The 5,991-nt window shown below is 48.2% G+C and overlaps 1 pseudogene; it reads right to left on the bottom strand.

Moving 5' to 3' along the window:
• Positions 1 to 3,147: 3,147 nt before the first annotated feature.
• On the bottom strand, positions 3,148 to 4,593 carry LOC119306021 (annotated as a pseudogene).
• Positions 4,594 to 5,991: the final 1,398 nt, after the last annotated feature.

Below are 5,991 nucleotides of genomic sequence, written 5' to 3'. Positions count from 1 at the left end.
GTGGGGGTGGGGGCGGCGGCGGCGCCTTGGGTTTACGCCCAAGCCGCCCCCACGTGAGCGGTTAGTAATTGTTGATAATTGACCAAGTAGTATCGTCAACTCGTATATATTTGACGCGGTATTTTCATACGCTTTTTGACTATATCCAAACGCAAACAACTTAACCAGCACTGATAGTCGCAGTCCGGGGAAATTCGAGTGCACAACTGTAGCCAAGCCGTGACAATTGACTCGTGGTGTTAGGTGTGGCAGGTGCATCCATTTGGCACGGGAATATTGAACACGGTTTTGTTGATTCCTGGTCGTCTTGAAATTCTTAGTTCACGGTCAATATCGGGGGCTGTCATCGGACTTTAAGATCCATGCAAACTTTTCTAAAAAAACAAATTTCAAACCACGCAGGAGAGCTGCATGTATTGTATATATGATAGAGAAAAAAAGACATCCAACCAAACAGTTCGAACACATGATCTAGCTTACAACAACCCACGCTGATAACCACAAGAAACAATGTCTACACCAAATGACCCAAGAAAACATCAAGCATAACTCTAAGAATAAGCAATAAATTGTTATTTTTTCTTGGCAGTCGCTGAACAAACAAATTATTACTACAACATAGTGATCTTATTTGAACCTATTTTTTATATTCATATGAACCTATTTGTTCTCAGCCCACTGTGATGTAGTATTACATTGCTTATTAGATGAAGAACAACTTATTTTTTGGAACAAGTTATATATTTAAAATATCTTTTTAAAATAGACCGAGAAATAGTTTAGTTTTCAGTTGACTAAGACATACACTCCGGCCTAAACAAGACGTCACTAGAAGAGCAATGGAACTTTTAATCCAGGACCATGTCGATTTCAATCCTCCTGAAGAACTGCGCATGGATGCACCATGTCTCGTTTCACCGAACATTTGTATAGCTGAAAGAATGGTTGTACATCCGTACATGTGTTGCAACCTCCGCTCACCAACCCCCATTCACTGCCACATGCTTTTGAGTTGCCCCAGGCATCCTGATCGGCCAGATTGGACACTTTCTTCCCCTTTGGATGGACATCGATGAAATTAGAGTCCTTTTTCCAACCAAGAGGTGACTGGGTAAAAAGTTATATGAACGTGGGATACATGATGTAGTCCCCATACAGGCACTGCTAGTTAAAAAGTAAAATCATTGACCCTAAAGATTAACAGAATCACCAGAAATGGATCGTTATCTGCATGATAATTTGACTAGTATGCGCTCGCAATGATTTCAACCGCACGATTCAGATGGACGTAATAGGGTTTCAAATAGTGGTGGTCGCATGGATTATGCTCTAATTTAGTGTCCTCGTGAATAATGTAATATAAATAAAATTAAGTAGATATTTGCGAGTGTAGCTTGGTGATAGAGCAAATGGGTATGTGTGACGTCACATGGCTTGTATTCATAAAGATACAAATCTGTACTACACAATTATTCATATTAAATCTTTAACAGACATTTTAACATCAATCGTGGCAAATTTTATATCCTTATTTAACAATTCAGTATCATAGAAAACATGAAAAGACCATAGATGTAGGAAATATTGCTAGGAAAATTTATAAATGATAGCAGATAAATACATTCAGGTTATGGCAAGGAAAGAGGAGACATATTGCTGCGATGACATGACGGAGACCTCTTGGCAAGATTCCCTGAACCTATGTGTCCAAGCCTACAGTCGAAGACAATGTTTCTAATAGGTAAAGTAGAGGAGTGATTCTTGTGACTAAATACCTTCTTGTTTCTCGAGTCTCATATTTTCCATAGAACCGACAAGGCCACTGAGAGCTAGATATCGTTGTCAAGGTTTGGAGAAGTGGAGAGAACCCAGATTAAGTGTGCCTAAATGGGCACCAGGAGTCCAAGGTTGGTCCAAACATTGGGCGCATAAGCGTAATTATTTGCATGTTCACAATTCGTAATACCACCCGGTCACAGAGTTTTTCACCTTTTTTATAAAATAACCGAATTCAGGTTTTAAGGGTGATTTCATATACCGATGTACTCTTCCAATTATTTCATAAGACCATGAAATAGTTTTTGTTTGGAACTCTTATCATTAATAGGATGAAATAAGTCATAACCAATTCTGTATGGCACAAAATACACTTCCATTTTTTAAAGCCAGTCGATTTTAAATAGTTTTAAGGAAAATTTTGTAATTAATTCAGCAGTTTTATAGTTACGGCAGTATCATTTAGGATTTTGGACATCGATAACTGTCACACGTGTGACACAATGGATAGCCGACCACACGACTCGTTCGGTTTTACCTAGAAGAGAGCCCACACGACCCTATGTGGGCGAACATTAAAACTGCCCACACGTTTGGGCGCAGTTACGATGGCTCACACGATCCCGTGTGGCAACTGCTCACCCCCATCCTATGAGCGCGAACGTGTGTGTAATCAACTTTAGTTACCATGTACAATTAATTGTAGTTCCCATGTCAGCCATGTATCACTAAATCTAGTTGTCATGTGTAACTAATTGAAGTTGCCACGTGCGATCATAGTTGCCATGTATGATCAACCCTAGTAGCGGTCTGTGATACTAGTTACCACATATACACAATGTGTAACTAATTGGAGTGGTCACGTGTGGCTAAACCATAGTTCTCGTGTATGGTCAGCCATAGTTGCCATGAATGGTCAACCATAGTTCTCGTGTGTGATTTACTAGTTGCCACATATGCACACATGTAGTTGTCATCTATCACCGTGTGAGCGTCGTGTGGGCGGAGAGCATTTTTGCCCACACGACCGGGCGAGCGTCCTGTGTCCGTTCGGACGAGGAGCACACACGTGTGAGACTAAATGATAACCCCCACATGATGCTGGGTGCTTACATGGCTCTCTACCAAGATGGCAATTGCATCAATATTCGTGCAAAATGAATCGAACGACATGAAGTGACCGTGGGCGTGTTGATAAATGCCACATGAGTGAGTGTTATCATTTAGGATTTATTTTGAGAAAATTCGTGTTACTTGTACAAGATAACATCTGTGTCCATACATTAGCACTATACAATTCTCAAAAAGAAAAAAGAGTACACATTATTTTTTATGCCACCCTCTCAATAAATAAATTAACTAATGTATGCCTCACTCACTGTTTCTTCGACAAATTAACAGTCAGGCCACCTACTCCATGGAGTAGCAGCATTCTTTGAACGCGTGGAGGTTCTCTTGGAATAGGGGTACGAAGGCATCGGCGCTGCCGTCGCCGAAGTTGGACGGCGCGAGGAAAAGCATCCCCTCCGTGGGGAAGTATGCCGGCATGAAATAGGTCGGGCTCCCCGTACCGAAGTCCAGCTCGTAGAATGGGAACGTCAGCCAGCTGTCCACCTCCACGTCCGGGCAGTGCGCGTCCTTGCACACGGCGCTCCGCGCGAGCCCTTCCTTCTCGGCGGCGCCGGAGCTCGTGAAGTCGACAAAAGATTGGAAGTAGGCACCGTCCACCCTCGCCACCTCGTCGTGGATCACCTGGGCGGCGTGCTTCAGCGGCCGGTTCAGGAGGTCGCCCACCGTGGAGCGCGGGAACGCCCACAGGACCATGTTGCCGAAGTACTCCGCCGGCTGGCCGAGCCGGTGCCGGCCGTCCACGGACAGCCGGATCTTGGAGGTCTCCTCGGGGCTCAGGTCGCGCGCGCGCGTCATGGTGCGCCACAGGTGGGCGAGGATGGTCTCGAACCGGCTGAACGGCCGGCCGCGCCCTTCTGACGCCTTGGCGCGGAGACCGGCGATGAAGTCCTTGGAGAAGTGGGCCTTGTGGATGACGATGCTGTTGGCGGCATCGCCGTGGTGACCGACCACGTCGGTGGGCGACGGCAGGTAGTACTCCCTGTTACGGTGGTCGTGCTCCACGCGAGGCGACGACCGTGGCTTGAAGAGGTCTTTGTGGTGGTGCACGGGCGGGAGGCACATGGGGAGTCCTCCAGTGGCGCGCCCCCAGGCCACGAGGAAGTTGCTGGTGGCATGGCCGTCGGCGACGACGTGGTTGGACGTGAACCCTACAGCGAGCGACGGAGCGAGCCACACCGGAAACGTGTCAGCTGCAGCAGCACGACCTCCTGGTGCTCCGCCTCCAGGTCAGGATGCAGCTTGAGCAGCTCCGGCGTGGGCTTCGAGGGCGCCATGTCGACGAGGTCCGCGTCCACGGACGCCTCAATCAGTCGCGCGCCACGGTCGTTGAGGATGACGGAGGGCGTGCCGTCGGGCGCCTGACCGAGCTGCCCAGCGAAGGCGCGGTACTGGGCAAGGACCGTGGCGAGGCCGTTCTCGATGGCGGCCGTGGATGGCGCCGGCGCGGCGAAGGCGTAGATGATGGCCATCTGCATCTCGAACGTCACCCCGTCGAAGATGGACAGAGGAATGTACTCGGTGGCCGGCATCGGCGCTTCGCCGGCACTGTAGGCAGGCTTGACGAGCTTGGAGCTCAACACCTTGACCTCCATTGCTGTGTATCGGGGCAGCAGTTTCTCTGTCGCTAATCAAGTTTGATCGGCGAGAATGATCAAAAGTTTGCAACAAGAGAGCTTGTACGTGGAGGCTTTGCTTATTGCTTGCCGTCTTGTACTCTTGTGTTCTGTGTATGATCTGGTGGTTGTCCTCATGCTGGTCGTAAGATTTATAGGAAGTCTGGAACACGCTCGCGGGAAACGGCAGCCGGTAGGTGAAATCAAACCCCCGTAAGTGTAGTTGAGACTTGACCTGGCCCGCGCGCCTATAATCCAGAGGGTTTTTACGGTACCCTATACTGCTACTGGGGAGGGAGCAGTATATGTGTGATCCCACCGTTGATTTTTAAGGATAGTACATACATTTCTGGGTCAAAAAACTTACGCTGAAGACTATTCTTGTTCACAAAGGGAATTACTCTGGTGGGCCAATACTTCTGAACGACCAGGACACAAGCAGGTTGAGCCATGCCTGGGTGAGCATTCTAGCACACGACATGGTTGTCGACCTCACAGCAAAAGCAGATGAGCAGCTCCACGTCCCGCGAGATGCAGCCGAACTGCCGAAGTAGAGGTTCCGCCACGCTCCGGCACTCACCTAGACGCAGCTCTTCGGGCGTCAGAAGACTGTCACATCTTGCACATCCTGGTCTCGTCGTCGACGGCGGCGAGCTCGTCCTCGGCGCAGGGTGGTTTGGCATGCGATGCCGCCATGCACGAGGCACAATAAGCGTGATGCTAGGGTGAGGATGGGGCGCACGGCCACGGGCCAACGTAATAACCGCAGTCAGTCCACGATCACGACGGATTAAGGAGAGGTGGCCCGGCCGGCGTACGGTCGAAGGGGAGACGAGAGTCCGGGGAAGTCTGCCGGAGATGCAGAGAGTCGCCGAAAAATGAACTGCAAGCGCGTATACCGATGGACGAGAGATACGCAGTACTAGCGATACCGCTGATCCGGTTTCACCGGTACAGATATCTAACTACCCTTCGATCTTTGCCATTGGACGGCCTGTATTCATTACAGGGTACCATAAAAGAGCTCATAATCCATGCTTGTGTTTTCACTAGTGAACGGCTGTTACCCAGAACGTGCAAACGTCACAAGTTCGTACTGTTCCCCTCATGGCGTTGTCGTCGAGATTAAGTGTCTACCGCGGCGTTGTACTCAGGCTTACTTGTATTATTTCTAGGCAACGTAGTCGCGTGTAATTATATTGTCTGGTTATTCAGAATATGCTTTGTAAGAGGACCTCCTCACTACCTTATATCGTTCAGCCGTATACTTTATTTATAAAGCGGTGCGAAAGTCTGTCCCAAGAGTTTGCCTTTAATAAAATATTTTTGTAGAAGAGATGTTTTGCCAATACAATAATCGTTGTATTGATGGGTGCTGATGCACGTATATATAATACAAGGAAAGGCCTCTACCTCAACTATACAAGACTAGGAGGTGGGCCACAACTCCAATACACGTGCAATATAAAAT

The sequence above is a fragment of the Triticum dicoccoides genome, chromosome 5B (genome assembly GCF_002162155.2).
Source record: "Triticum dicoccoides isolate Atlit2015 ecotype Zavitan chromosome 5B, WEW_v2.0, whole genome shotgun sequence".
Lineage (NCBI taxonomy): Eukaryota > Viridiplantae > Streptophyta > Magnoliopsida > Poales > Poaceae > Triticum > Triticum dicoccoides.
This window is presented reverse-complemented; position numbering and strand designations above follow the sequence as displayed.